The 16,092-nt window shown below is 37.4% G+C and overlaps 1 pseudogene; it reads right to left on the bottom strand.

Annotated features, from left to right (window-relative positions):
- Positions 1-12,130: 12,130 nt before the first annotated feature.
- On the bottom strand, positions 12,131-14,313 carry LOC100611157 (cytochrome c oxidase assembly protein COX11, mitochondrial-like; annotated as a pseudogene).
- Between the last annotated feature and the right edge of the window lie 1,779 nt (positions 14,314-16,092).

Raw genomic sequence — 16,092 nt, 5'->3', positions numbered from 1 at the left:
GTGTTTCTGCTGTGATCTCCTTTCTCATCCTCTTTTTAGGAGTTTATACTTTTTTATTCTTTTACCCCCATTTTAGTAGGTATAGACAAATGCATATGTTATATATGCCATGTTTAGCCTGGAATCTGTATCTTCAAGATCTAGTTAAATAGCACTCACAGGCCGGTCACGGTGGCTCACGCCTGTAATCCCAGCACTTTGGGAGGCCGAGACGGGCAGATCACGAGGTCAAGCGATCGAGACCATCCTGGCCAACATGGTGAAACCCCGTCTCTATTAAAAATACAAAAATTAGTCGAGCATGGTGGCGAGCACCTGTAGTCCCAGCTACTTGGGAGGCTGAGGCAGAAGAATCACTTGAACCCGGGAGACAGATGTTGCAGTGAGCTGAGATCGCACCACTGCACTCCAGCCTGGAGACAGAGCAAGACACTATCTGAAAAAAAAACAAATAGCATTCACATTCATGATCCCACCATCGGCTGGATTCCTACTTACAAGTAATTTATTTCATTTTCAAACTGTCCTTGTCATCGAGGATGACACTTAGCACATTCTTGGTTGTTGTTAGTTATTTATGCACATGTAGAAAGGTCCTGGTGTATAGATTTCTTGGAACAGAGGGTGGGTATGGTTGGTTTTTCCTATCCCACACTGCATAATATGGTGCCCCATGCTTGGTAGGCACATAAGTAATATTAATTTAATGAGTGAATGTATAAATAAATGACTGAATAATCAACTAATATATTCTCTGAATTTAAACATTAAGACTACATTCTATGTTTTGGGAATTGTAAGTATGATAATTTTCTTTTGAATGTATTTCATCTTATGAAATATTTGTCTCTAAGATTAGTTTATAAGGTCTTTAAATGGAGGAGCCATGTATTTCATATCATTTCTTGCAGTTACTACTTTGCCCTTTAGATACAAAATGCTCAAAATTAATTCCTTCTGAGTGGGAGGCAGAGGAGATGCAGGGCAAATTTAGCTCTCCCATTCAAAGGGTGATCTTGAGGGATACCTGCACCATCTGAAAACTGGATTTGGAGACATGAACTTACTCTTGGTGAGTAAGGCTTATGATTTAGAAGAAATATAAAATTACCTATGACCTTTTATCCATTCTTTCTATTCTCATTTTCCTCTCTAAACAGACAGCTAAAATTTTACTTTTTCTGACAAGCAGTCCACAATTACTGAGCTCTTATTGCAGTATATTTTTGCTTCTACTCAGTCACACCCAGTACACCTCTGTTTCAAGATTTATGCTGTACCTTCTACCTGAATGCTCTTTCCCCAAATTTCACATCTCCTTCCTTCTCTTTATTCAGGTCTTTACTCAAAATGTCACTTTATCAGCGAGGACTTCGTCAACTTCTTTATATAATAAAAATCCTTTCAGCATGCCTTATATCCCTTTGTGCTGAGTTATTATTCTCTCTAGTACTTATCACTACATGACCCATTAGTTATTTATCTATGTGTCTGGCGTCTGTTCCCTCCAACTGCACTGTAAGATCTGGAAGGGCAATATCTATTTTTTCCAATTGTGTACCCCTAGCACCTAGAATAGCGAATAATCCTTAATAGGTGCTCAAATAATTCTTATCGAATAAATAATTTCCTAAAGTATAAATATTTCTAAAGCATGGTCCAAAGACCACTTGCATCATCTGAAGTAATGGTTGAAAATACAAATTCCTGGGTCCACCAATGACTTACAGAATCAATATCTATGAAGATGCAAGGCATGAATATATATTTTGAACATTTACATTAAACAATTACAACACAAAGATAAAATGGCCTAATTAAATGCATAATCCAAAACCCAGTAAGAACAAACTAACATAATGAAGAGTAGATACATTGGTTCATAGGTGGATAAAACAAGAAAAAATAAAAGAATAAGCAGATTTGCATAGAATTAATCAGAAGAATTTCTTGGGTTTGACATAGTTATCCAAAGTGGCATAAATAATGTAATTATTGGCTTGGAGCTGGATGAAAGGCAGACCAGCTGGGTAAGGAGTATGTGATTTCTATAAAGAAACCTGCTCCAGCTTCAAGTACAAGTGCAAGATAAGAAAAGACGCAGATCTAGATCAAGCAGAAACCTCTCTCAGTGTATTCATTTCAAGAATTCTTTCTAATTATACTTGCACATAAATGTAGTTAACTTCGCTGGGTGCAGTGGCTTACACCTGTAATCCCAGCACTTTGGGAGGCCAAGGTGGGAGGAGGATTACTTGAGTCCAGGAATTCGAGACCAGCCTGGGCAACATAGTGAGAACTTGTCTCTGAAAAAAAAATTTAGTTAATCATGAATTAGATGCCTATCTCTTGTTTTACGTGACACAAGCATGTATCACTATTACTCACATTTCATACAAAACATTCTCCTTCATATACTATAAAGATAGAATTGATAAAAGTCGAGGTTTCTTGTACTTTGAGTTGCTTTTTAAGGAGAGGGGTTACTTTGTGCTGATCCATCATCACATGATGTCACTCATTTAAAATAGCTTAGAATAAGGGTGTAGTCTGATTGTAGATATGGTCCTTTCCCTTTGAAACCAACTGAGCCATGTGCAATAATGATCTTGTCTTCATAACCAGTCTGTTCTTATTTATTGACTTAACTCATCTGTTACATACACCCACAATCCCTTCAGGGTTCATAGACCACACACTAAGGGAATTCTGATAAATCAACATTGTTTAGGTGGATCACTTTAAAACCAGATTTTAGTCACCCAGCAGAGAAAGAAATTAAAACCACACTTATAGATCCAGCCAGCAGACTGAAACAAGTCTCTCTGGTAGAGGTAATCATTATGACAAATAAATATGTACTTTCTTTGGTAAAGCACTCTCAGAATTCATTCTCACATCTAATCTCCAAATCTCTGCTCCAAACTAGCAAACTCCTACAATGTTTCTTGTGTATTATCCTTTTGCTCAGCATTGTCTTTTAATTAGCCTTGGAAGAGCCTGCTAGGATCTAACCCTGTTTACTTGATAGGTATGGAGAGGGCCATGAGGAGACTTGGCTTCCTTTTACCCTGTGTCCGTCTCAGTAAGGAGGTACAGCATTTTGTAAATATTTCATTTTTTAGAGCAATTTTAGGTTCATGACCCTCTGCCCCCACAAATGCATAGTCTTCCTCATTATCAACATCCCCACTAGGGTAGTTCATTGGCTACAACTGATGAACCCACATTGACACATCATTATTAACCAAAGTCCATATAGTACACATTGGGATTCACTCTTGGTGTTACACATTTTATGAGTTTGTACAAAGTTATAATGACATGTGTTCACTGTTATAGTATCTTACAGAGTAGTTTCGGTGCCCTAAAAATCCTCTGTGCTCCACCTGTTTATTCCTCCCTCCCCCTTAATCCCTGGTGACCACTGATCTTTTTATTGTCTGTGTAGTTTTGCCTTTTCCAGAATGTCATATAGTTGAAATCATATGGTACGTAACCTTTTCTTATTGTCTTCTTTCACTTAGCAATATGCATTTAAGTTTCCTGCATGTCTTTTTATGACTTCATAGTTCATTTATCTTTAGCATTGAATAATATCTCATTGTCTGGGTGTTCCATAGTTATCTATTTACCTACTGAAGGATATCTTGGTTGCTTCCAAGTTTTGGCAATTATGAATAAAGCAGCTATAAACATCTGTGTGCACATTTTTGTGTGGACATAAGGTTTTAACTCCTTTGAATAAATACCAAAGACTGCAACTTCTAGGTCATATGGTAAGATTATGTTTAGTTTTGTGAGAAATCACCAAAGTGTCTTCCAAGTGACTGTATCATCTTGCATTCTCTACCAGCAATGAATGAGAATTCCTGGTGCTCCACACTGAACTGGTATTTGGTGTCATCAGTGTTCTGAATTTCGAACATTTTAGGTGTGTAGTGGTATCTCATTCTTTCAATTTGCATGTCCCTGATGACATACGATGTGGAACATCTTTTTATATGTTTATTTGCCATCTGTATATTTTTTTGGTGAGCTGTCTGTTAAAACCTTGGCCCATGTTTTAGTTGGGTTGTCTGTTTCACTTATCATTGATTTTTTTTGGCGTTTTTGATGTATTTTTAACAGTCTTTTATCAAATATGTTTTCCGCAAATACTTTTTCTTTCAGTCTATGGATTTTCTTTTCATTCTCTTGATGGTATGGGATTTTCAAGCAAGGCAACTTTATCAGACAAAAGAGGAAGACCATCTTGTCTAGAATAGGAAGGTGGGGGTGGGGTATCATGAACACTGTGTATGTACCATATACCCTCATTCTAATTCTTGGGTCCTACTCTTTATCATCAGTGCTCTGACTTACAAGAGACCTGCAGAATATTTTCAATTTATTATCTGGTGCCATTTTCTGTATTAGTCAGTTGTAAACAAGAAAAGCAAGTCTGATAACAAAAAGATAAGCAAAAAGAAAATATTAGAGGAGTAGTAGTTCATAGAATCAATAAGAAGGGTAAAGAATAAAACTTGGCACACACACAAAAGGCAGAAATGAGGAGAAGCAAAACAACCAAGATGCCACCCCTGGAAGAAAGCATATAGGACACATCGTTTGAAGTTGTCATTATGGGACATCAATCCAGGAAGGCAGCTTCTCTGTACTTTTGACAATCCCTTTCTCCTTCTTCATTCTTTTGCATAATTTCTACCCAGACTCAAGTCAGGGGTAGAATCATGTGATTAACCAAACTGAGGTGACATACTCCCTTTGCTGCCAGGCATCTGGGAGAATATGCAGCCCACCTTCCACTGGTTTCCTTAGTCAGACATAAAAGCCATAACAACTAAAGTCTACTAACCTATCACACATGGTTTTGAGTTGGGGGAAAAATGTGAAACCACTTTCTTTACTGAAAGAGCTTTTCAAATATTACTTCATAATGTTAATTATAGTAATTATTATATTCATTCATTCATTCACTGATTCATTATTCATTATTATTGTTATGATTTCTATTTAGGGTGTGTCCCATCTCTCCCTACTAAAACTATTTTTTCCTAGAAAAAGTTCTGTCTTCAGAACTTCTACCAACTCAGAATATTTTAAAAATCACTCTTATCTTACTTGATTTTAGCAGGTTGGTGTCACTGAGATTCAGTGAAGTACTTGAATGAAAGTTTCCCAGAGGATTTCATTCTCATGGGCTTTGTCAAATATCCATGGCTGGATTTTCTTCTCTTCTGTGTCCTCTTGACCTTCTACATGTTCACATTGTTGGGAAATAATGCTATTATTCTGGTCTCTCAACTAGATTCCCAACTTCATAGTCCTATGTATTTCTTTCTCACCAGTCTTTCCGTCTTATATCTCTGTTTCACCACCACAACAGTACCTCAAATGCTGTTCAATTTAGGGGGCCCAACAAGAACATCACTTAAATAGGCTGTATGGCCCAGGCCTATGTATTTCACTGGCTAGCCTGTATTGAATGTGTCCTTGTTGGCATCGTGGCCTTAGACTGCTATGTGGCTGTCTGTAAGCCTCCAAGGTACACTATAATCATAGACCATAAGGTCTGCCTGCACCTGTCCAGCACTGCTTGGCTAATTGGTCTGGCCAATTCACTGCTGCAGTCAACAATCACAATTCAGTTGCCCCTGTAGAGGTGTATAGCTCAGATCTTCCTTTAGTTAGAGTCTGTCACCTAACAGTCTCTAACTGTAACAACCTTTGAGATCTGCTACAGCATTCTATCTGAGGCCAACTTCATGCCAGGGAGCTCCAAACCAAAGATTGAAGATGGTGAAGATACCAGGGCCTGCCAATTTCTCGCATACCTGGGATTTCTCTAGTGAGAAACCTTTATTATAGAGCTCCCCATTGGCTGGCAATGGGGATGTGAAGTAAGAAGGTAGAGCTTAAACACCAGCAACCAAGGGACTGCAATTATCATAACAACCAGCACACACATAACTAGCACAATGAGCATGTGAATGGAGTGGCCAAGGTGGCAGAGATAAAGACTACACAAGAGTGCAATAGAATAAACTCCCATTTACTAAAGCAGAAATAACAGATGCTGCCTGTAAAGGTCCAAAGTTCCAGCAATAGATACCAATGCTAAGACTTCCAATGTCTTAGCTATTCTTGGTATGGGTTTAACATTCTTGTTCATATAGCCCCAGTCAAGACCACTATATAGGGATATTTGGGTTCATAAGCATGGAATCTCACAAAAGCTAGTGTGTGACCATACAAACTGGTGAGGAGACCCGCTTCCAGTAAGCCCATAATGATGGGACTCACTGGTCCTATTCCAAACCACATTATCTAGAAGCACCTGATCTGACAGAGAGTTGAACTGGCTTGCTGAAGGCACAGCTGCAGCACCAGCTCAGAGGTAATACGGCATTCTCCAGGATGCAATGTATGTACTACTGAATTAGAGCTCCTAAATGGTGCTGTGTCTCCAAAAGGAAGAAAACGTGAGTCCAGGAACCAAAACATGGAAGCAGGAGTGGCCCCATTAATCATTACTTCCAGTAGACCACTTGGGGATTTGTATTTCCCATTCCCACAATTCTGAGCTTGGCAAAATTAGACTCCTAGTCTCAAAGACAGTCCACTCTTGCCAGGGGATATAGCAAGAAGCCCATTGAAGTAAAAGCTACAACTGCCACCTAGGCATTTTGAGATCTTTGTGTCCAGGGATCAGAAGAGAAGAGAAGAGAAGGTAGAGCTGTTTTTACATAGTGAGATCAGGGTGGAATACATATGAAGCTCAGATGGTTCACTTAGTTGCCTCTTGATATACCCTTGTTCAACTGTAGTCATAGATGGAAAACTAGACAAACAGAATAGAACAAAGAACCAAGAGAAAAAAATACTTTTATTCATAAATAAATGGGCCTGAGGATTAGTGAAGAAAAATGAATTATTCAGTAACAAGTGTGAGACAATTGAGTATTCATGCAGAAAAATACAAATAAAATGGAATCACTGACTCATATCATACCCCTCCAAAATGTATCCTAAATGTAAAATATTACTTTATAAAAACAAAATTTTATATCATTTGAAAAAATATAAGATCATATTTTAATCTTATAGGGTTAGAAAAATTTTTCTTAAACAATATCCAAATAGTACAATCCATATAAAAATAAAAATAAATTTAACTAAATTAACCATAAAATCTTCTGTGCCTCAGAAGACACCAATAAGCAAAACAGAGAGATAGGCCTCCAATTGGGATGTCAGAGATGGATCCAGGTTTTGTAGAACCTGAATCCTGTATAATCTGGGGGACCCTTTTCAAAAGTAGAATACAAAATTATGAATGTATAATTACTACAAATGCTCTTGCAGCCTTCAAAGCAACCCAGGCAAGTGAAGAATCCTAAATATCAAAGACGTGTAAGGAGCTTTTTATAAATCAGTAATAAAAAGACCAGCAGTCAAAGAGGAAAGCATAAAATGATATGAAACTAGTAATTAACAAATAAGGAAATACAAATTAGAAGATTCTCACTAGTAATAGAAAAATGCAAATTTTAAAAATCATATATAAAATTATACCAATAAAACCGGAATAAGTTTTAAAGTCCAGGGATATCAAAAGTCGAAGAAGCCACTGTACTCCATAGGCGACAGAGCCAGACTCTGTCTCAAAAAAAAAAAAAAAAGGTCAAAGAGGATGTTGACCAGCAAGAACTCTCACACACTATTAGAAGGAGTATAAACTGAGAGTAAGTTAGCAATATCTAGTGCACAGATTTCCAGGTAGCCCACTGTGGCACATAGTTGGGCTATGAATGTGTGACAGGTGTGCTGTTGAGATACGGATCTCCTTACAGAGGCCAGGCAAGACCATAGGAAATTAATAACTATAGTTCTGGTTGCTTCTAGCCACAAGCAGCTTTATACATCGCTTCCAGTTTGTTATACAATTGTCACTTACTTATGTACCATGAGAGAAGAAGGGTTGAGAATAACTGTTTCTGTTAGAATTCTTAGTTGCAAGCATCAGAATCCACTCTACAGATGAAATAGTATAAGAATTTATTAAGAATATCAGTTGACTTAGAGTCTCCTGAAAGGCCAGAGAAACACTAGAATTATGCAGTCAGGAAAAAAAATGCCCAAATTTCACTCCCAGACTGCTCATACAAGCAATCCCACAACAGTGGATAATTATCATCACTTTCAATATGAACACGAAACACAGGACACTACAGCATGGATCTTGGTCACTTTTGCTTCTCAAAGTTCTTAACATGACCACACTGCTACCTCATTAACAGAATTCGGCATAGCATCCCCTTCCTCACAGTGCTCTCTTCTAAATTGAAGTTTTTCATGAATGCATCTTATTGGCAAAACCTATGTTACATGCCTGCTCACTACCTGCAGAAGAAGTTAAAAAATGGGTTTTTCTAGCACCTACCTTAAAAAGGTAGAAGTTATAATGGGGGAAAGTCATAGCTATAGGAAGGGTGCTCCAAGTATTCTGGGTAGCCACAAATATGTCAAATATTCACAACATCCAATACAATAAAGAGAAACATATCCCCTTCAGCAATTTCACTACTGGGTAAATGTCATTTTAAAAAAGCTAAATGCACTAGTGATGTCCTCACACATGCACAAAAGAAGATGTACAAGAATGTTCATGACAACATTGTTTGTAAACAATTTAATTCACACCAATAGGAGAATGATGAGTAAATTGGGGTACATTTATAATCTGGAATAGTGTACAGTAGTGAAAACGACCAGGCGTGGTGGCTCACGCCTATAATCCCAGCACTTTGGGAGGCCAAGGTGGGCAGATCACGAAGCCAGGAAGGAGTTCGAGACCAGCCTGACCAAAATGGTGAAACCCCCGTCTCTACTGAAATACAAAAATTAGCTGGGCATGGTGGCACATGCCTGTAATCCCAGCTACTCAGGAGGCTGAGGCAGTAGAATCGCTTGAACCCAGGAGGCAGGGGTCACAGTGAGCCAAGATTGCGCCACTGCACTCCAGCCTGGGTGACACAGCGAGACTCCTTCTCAAACAAAACAAAACAAAACACAAAACATGTAAAGCGTTAAGCAGAACAGATTAGTAAAGAAATAGTTTTAAAACATATATATACACACACACACACACACACACACACACACACACCACTTACGGATATTTTTAAAGTTATAGATAGATGCACAATCTAAAATGCACAAAAATGAAAGCCATCAAATTCTGGGATGATGGTTGCCATTTCTTTTTTGTCTTTCTCTCTTTCTTTTCTTTACTTTTTCAGACAGGGTCTTATTCTGTTGCTCAGCTGGAGTGGAGTGCAGTGGCACAATCACAGCTCACTGAGGCCTCTACTTCCTGGCCTCAAGCGATCCTCCCATCTCAGCCTCCTGAGTAGCTGGGACTGCAGGCATGCACCACCTCAACATTACTAATCATCAGGGAAATGCAAATCAAACTACAATGAGGTATCATATGATTCCAGTTAGAATGACTATTATCAAAAGATGAAAAAAAAACATGCTAATGAGGATGCAGAGAAAGGGGAACTTTCATACACTGTTGGTGGGAGTGTAAATTGTATAGCCATTATGGAAAACACTATGGAGTTTCTCACAAACTAAAAATAGAACTATCAATCCAACAATCCCACTCCTGGTATTTATCAAAAGGAAAGGAAATCAATATATCAAAGAGATCCATGGACCCCCATGTTTATTGCAGTATTATTCACAATAGCAAAGATACCAGATCAATGTACATGTCCATCAGTGGATGAATGGATAAAGAAAATGTGGTACATTTAAGTAATGAAATATTATTCCACCATTAAAAAAGAAGAAAATCATATCATTTGCAGCAACATGAATAGAACTGGAGATTATTATGCTACGTGAAATAAGCTAGACACAGAAAGACAAGTATCACATATACTCACATGCGGGAACTAAAAAAGTTGATCTAATGAAGGCAGACAGTAGAATGATAGTTATTAGAGGCTGGGAAGGATGTAGGTGTGGGGGTGAAGAGAGGTTGGTTAATGGATACAAACATACGGTTACATTAAAGGAATAAATTCTAACGTTAGTTGAGTAGGGTGACTATAGTTAACGATTTATCATACATTTTAAAATAGCTAGAAGTGAGGACTTGAAATGTTCTCAACAGATAGAAGTGATAAATGCTTGTAGTGATAGATATCCTAAATACCCTGACTTGAGCATTACACATTCTATGCATGCAACAAAATATCACCTGTACCCCATAAATACGTACAAATATTATGCATCAATAAAATAAATAAATACATAAATATTTTGAAGATAAATTTGATAGGAGTTTGATGGATTTTATGTGAGGGTTAAAAAACAGAAATGCCCAAGTTTCTGATTTGGACAAGTGAACAAAAGGGATGTTGGAAGATCAGATTTGGGTGCAGAGATTACAAGTTTGGCTTTGAACATGTTTTGTTTCAGATGCCTTTAAGGCACTTAAACATAGAAGGAAAAACAATCATGACATTCAATCATGGATTCAAATCAAATCTGGAGATGTGAATTTGAGACACATCCACAAATAAAATGAGATACCAGTAAACTGACCAAAAATTTAGAAAAGTTGTAACACTTGTTGCTCTTTGAAGTGTGAGGTGGTTACAGCCTTTTGGAAAGCAAACTAACAGCATCTATTGCTAAAAATACATATGTTTTTCCATCTATCAATACTACTTATGAGAACCTATGTCCTATAAATAAAATTGTCTGTGCAAAACAGGCGTGCATAAGAATGTATATTGCTGGATAACGAGGTTAAGAGATGGAGACCATCCTGGCTAACATGGTGAAACTATTTTGTATTTTAGTCTCTACTAAAAATACAAAAAATTAGCCGGGCGCGGTGGCAGGCGCCTGTAGTCCCAGCTACTTGGGAGGTTGAGGCAGGAGAATGGCGTGAACCCGGGAGGCGGAGCTTGCACCACTGCACTCCAGCCTGGGTGACAGAGGAAGACTCCGTCTCAAAAAAAAAAAGTGTATATTGCTAACTTGTTCATGATGATACAAACTGGAATAGTATGACTGTTAATAAATTAGCTATTAAAATAAACACGTTGGGGCCATTTTAAATAATGCTTAATAATCATTCCAGATGACTCACAACAGTTTCTAGTAGGATTCTAGAGGTATAAAGAAAATATGGCCAGGTGCAGTGGCTCACACCTGTAATCCCAACACTTTGGGAGGCCAAGGTGGGTGGATCACCCGAGGTCAGGAGTTCGAAACCAGCCTGGCTAACATGGCGAAACTTCGTCTCTATTAAAAACACAAAAATTTGCCAGGCATGGTGGTGGGCGCCTGTAATCCCAGCTATCGGGAGGCTGAGGCAGGAGAATCGCTTGAACCTGGGAGGTGGAGGTTGCGGTGAGTTGAGATTATGCCATTGCGCTCCAGCCTGGGCAACAAGAGCAAGACTCCCTCTCAGAAAAAAAAAAAAAAAAAAAAATCCACATATAAGGGTACCTAGTTAACTAACCCCTCAAAGCCAAGGGAGCTAGCGGATCAGGAAAACTGGATATGAGTCCTGGGTCTGTTGAGCTCAGCAACACACTTCATGTATCTGAGCTCTGGTTCTTTCAGCTCTAAAATGAGTAGTTTGCATATTTTTTAAAAAATTATTGAAATATGCATATACTTAGAAATACATAGCAATATGTGCACAGTGAAATGAAATACTGCAAAGTAAAACCATTCATATAACCACTACCAAGGTCAAGAAATAGAACCGTTACCTGTGCCCCACAAGGCCCCAGTTGTGCTCCCTGCTAAACTCTGTTCCTTTCCTTCTCCCTGTTGTGACTTCTAACATCAGATATTGGTTTATTCTGTTCTGAACCTTATATAAATGAAATCATGAAGTGTGTTTCATCTTTTTTCTTTTCATTTTCTTCTCTTTATTTTAGAAGAAAGTGGATGATCAGCTCACTAGCCACATCAAAGGTGCCAATTCTCTAAAGGGTAGACTCTGTGCAGCTTTGAAGCCTGGAAGACAATACCTACCAACATGTCAAAGCCACAGTGGAGCATTTCTGCTATGATGAAGATTAAATGGAAGAATAACAGTTCCAGGATAACATTGATTCCTGACAACAGCGTGAGATTTCAACAGAACTTGTTTGGAACAAATACTCACTTAAAACTTCAGCAGAAGAAAAATTACTTAGTCCTTAGGCCAACAAATTTAACTGCAGTGTCATATGTTTCACAGGCCTTCCTACATTTAGAAATCATCACACAGCTGTGATAACAGTAGATTATTTTACTACAAAATAATTGGAACAGATGAAAACATAAAATGTGAGAAACTGAATGTATTATTCAGGAAGAATATTGAGTGCCTTCATTTAACTAAAGTTGAATGTAAAAGTCAATTTGCACTTCTTTATAATCCTCTGGTTTGGAATTATAAATTGTTAAAACCTTGATGATTGTCATTTAATTACATTTCAGGTGTCCTGAACATGTCACTAGACTCTACATTGGGCAGCCTTTAAATATGATTCTTTGTAATTCTAAATAGTCTTTTTTTCTCTTTTTACTGCAACTTAACTTTTCTGTTTGGAACACAGAAAATGAAAATATTCAGAATAAGTTGTACATTTGATGACAAATAAATCACTATTAAAATAATTTACACTTTTTTTTTTACAAAGGTTTGTTTCCAGAAGAACTTTTGATGTCAGTAAATCTTCACAATCCCACTTGTACATTTTAGCATTCATGGACTTGTAATGATGATGCTTTGGCTAGCAGCCTAGTAGATGTATTTTATTTCAATTTCATGACACTACAATTTCAAAGTAATTATTCAGAACTCTGAATATAAAATAGCCCTAAATCTTAAAGGACAAATCAAATTTGAAATAAGAATTTAAATATTTGGACAAGCTGTTAGGGCTTGGTGACTCCTCTTCTACTTTGAGCTTTTAAAATACTGACTGTTCATAATGAAGGAAAATAGCAACCAACTCTTTTAGACATAATAAACATGGTCAGAAGTTCTGGCCTATGACTTGAAACAAATAACCCTGAGCATTCATTTTTGAAAAACATTGTCAGATTCTTTGCTATAAGTATGAAGAGTTAATAATCTGGAAGGGAACTATAGAATTAAGCTGAACCCATGCCTGCATATTTAAAAAACAAAGCGGCTTATTTTAATGCTATCAAACTCTTCAGTATGGTATTGAATAGTCACTCATATATTCTAGCTAGGCATGTGGGTTTGTTATGATAAAAGCTGAACTTGTTCTCTCAATTTTAAGTGAAATAAATTAGTTGAGAAAAAATAATTATTTAAAATATAAGGCTTCATATTATTGTACAATATTTCTCGTTTGAGAAGATAGGATACATGATTTTCCCAAAAATCACAACTTTGAAGGAAGACTTAGTTGCTGACTTCAGTTATATCCTGGAACTGGCAAATTGTGCCCTTCCTTTGCTTCAAAAAAAGTGTAAGAAAGAGTGATAAGATCAACATTAATCATTCTTGGGTCTTTAGCAAATTCAGGATCAATGTAGAAAAACACTGGCATATCTACTTCCTCTTGGGGATTAAGCCTTTGTTCTTCAAAACAGAAGCACTGTATTTTATTGAAATACTGTCCAGCTTCAAATGGAACAACATTGTATGTAGAAATTCCAATTAGTGGTTTGTCAGCAGGATTCTTAGCTCTGTAAAACCCCAGTGCAGTGTCTCCTGGCACCACATATATTTCTGTTTGCTGAGGTCTAAAGTTCCACTGAAGACTTGCATGCACATCTGCATCAAAGTTAATTTTAATGATTCGATCCTTAACAGGCACCATGTTTTCAATCTGGTCTGAGGCATGACCTGAAACTGCTGATCCTCCAAGTCCAGTAGTCTGGCAATAGAGCCGATAAAGGGGAACGGCAGCGTAGGACGCCCCCAGCATGCCCACGGCGACAGCGGCCACGTTAAGTGAGGGTCGTCTTGTTCCGCCGCCGCCGCCGCTCCTCCTCTTGCGCGCGCCTGAAAGGGTTTGAGCTCTTAGGCCGCCGCGGCGGCTGCAATGCTGGATACCGGGCTCAAAGGCTGCAGCGCTTCCATGTCTCAAGCCACCACAGTCGTCTCTGGGCACCTCCTGTCCCACTCCACTCTGGCCTAAGAAACCGCTCTACCCTCTCTGCAGCCGTGGCTGGAGACCCAGGGTGGATCCAGCGCCAGCCACAGAAAGCGACGCGCCTCCATCCCGGATGCCAGAGCCCTCCCATAACCCCCTGAACTAACAACCACCCGCCTCTCAGGGACGAGAGGTCAAATGTCGTGTTTTTTGTCTTCTTTTACTCACTGTTCTGGCTCCTTTTACTATTATGTTTGTGAAATTTATCAACGTGGTTTGTAGCTGTAGTTCATTCATTTTCATTGTTACATAGTATTCAGTTGTCTGAATAAACTTTTTTTTAAAACCCATCCTACTGTTAATGGACATTAGGGTTTTTTCCAGTTTAAAGCAATCACCAAAAAATGCTTCTAAGACATGTCTTTAGATGCAAGCACATATGCGTTTCTGGTGGCTGGGTCACAGAATACGGATACATTCAACTTTAGTAGATATGCCAGAGTTTCCCCAAAATGGTTTCACCAATGTACACTCTCATGAAAAATATGTGAAAATTCCCATTGTTTCATAATCCTTGCTGAAATTTGGCACTGTGAATCCATTTCTAGCAGGGATTTCAGCATTGCGTTTGTGATTCCTTAAGAAATATCAAAGGACCTATCATACTGGCAATATGTAAAAGCCTGAAAACATACAGTTCATGAGGCTGTGTGAAGACAGGCACTCTCACACTTTGCTGTTGAGAGTACAAAATAACACAACCTCTACAAAAGTCTCTCTCTTATTGTTCATTGCAGCATTATTTGTTAAAGCAAAATATTGGAAGTAATCCAAATACCCACCCCCAAGAAACTGGTTAAAAAAATTATGGTACATCCACAGAATGAGTTATTATGCAGGTGTGGAAAAAGAGGACTACTTCAAAAACAGGACATTTCTAGGCTTTTCTGTTAGATGATAAAGCAAGGCATGAAAGAATGTATATAACATAACTTATGGGGTACAGAAGATAAATACTCATTTTTGCAAGAAAAAAGAGAAAAAGTAGGGAAGGGAGGAGGGAAGGAAGAAGGAAGGAAGGAGAAGATAAATAAATAATGAAAATTGGGTATGAGTATATGCGGTAAAGGGACTGGGGATGGAAGCAGAACTCCTCTAAACATACCTTTTTATATAGTGTGGATTTTGAACTAAGTAAATGTTTTGAATTGTCAAAAAAATTAAAAAGGGATGAAAGCAAACCCTGAAATGGAATATAAACAGAAACAAATGCTCCTAACCATATATCGTTTAAAATATAACCACAGAGAAAAGAATTAATTCAAATAAGGTATTTACACAGCTATACTCCCTTAATGGGATATAATTCAAAAACAAAACAAGCAAAGAAATTTTGAATTCTACATAGTAGATATGTTATTGCTAGTGATGTATTGGTATTATAATCTTGAAACTATTTTGTTTATAAGAAACTATTTTGTTTGAGTGAATTTATTTATGCTGTTGGGAGCCAGAGTTTTCACTGTGGGTGAAAAGAAAAAAAACAAATGTGCAACGGTGAAAAATGTAAAAGAATTCTGTGGAGTTGTTTTTGAACAGAAAGTATCTTATAAAATCCTCCATAAATATATAATATATATTATATATGTATATGGAGGATTTTATATCTGTATATAATATATATTATATACATATAATATATAGTATATATTATATATGTTATATATAATACACATATTATATATAATATAAAATCCTCCATATATAATATATATGATAATATATAATATGCATTATATATAATATATAGGATAATATATAATACGTATTATATATAATATATTATATATGTAACATATTCATATATTCTAGCTCTTGTCCACTGAAGGAGCCTAGAGGCAATAATATGTCCTAGTAGTGAGAGGTGAAG

Source organism: Pan troglodytes, chromosome 5 (assembly GCF_028858775.2).
Source record: "Pan troglodytes isolate AG18354 chromosome 5, NHGRI_mPanTro3-v2.0_pri, whole genome shotgun sequence".
In the NCBI taxonomy this organism is placed as follows: domain Eukaryota; kingdom Metazoa; phylum Chordata; class Mammalia; order Primates; family Hominidae; genus Pan; species Pan troglodytes.
The sequence above is the reverse complement of the archived record's forward strand: the minus strand, read 5'-3'. Positions and strand labels throughout refer to the sequence as shown.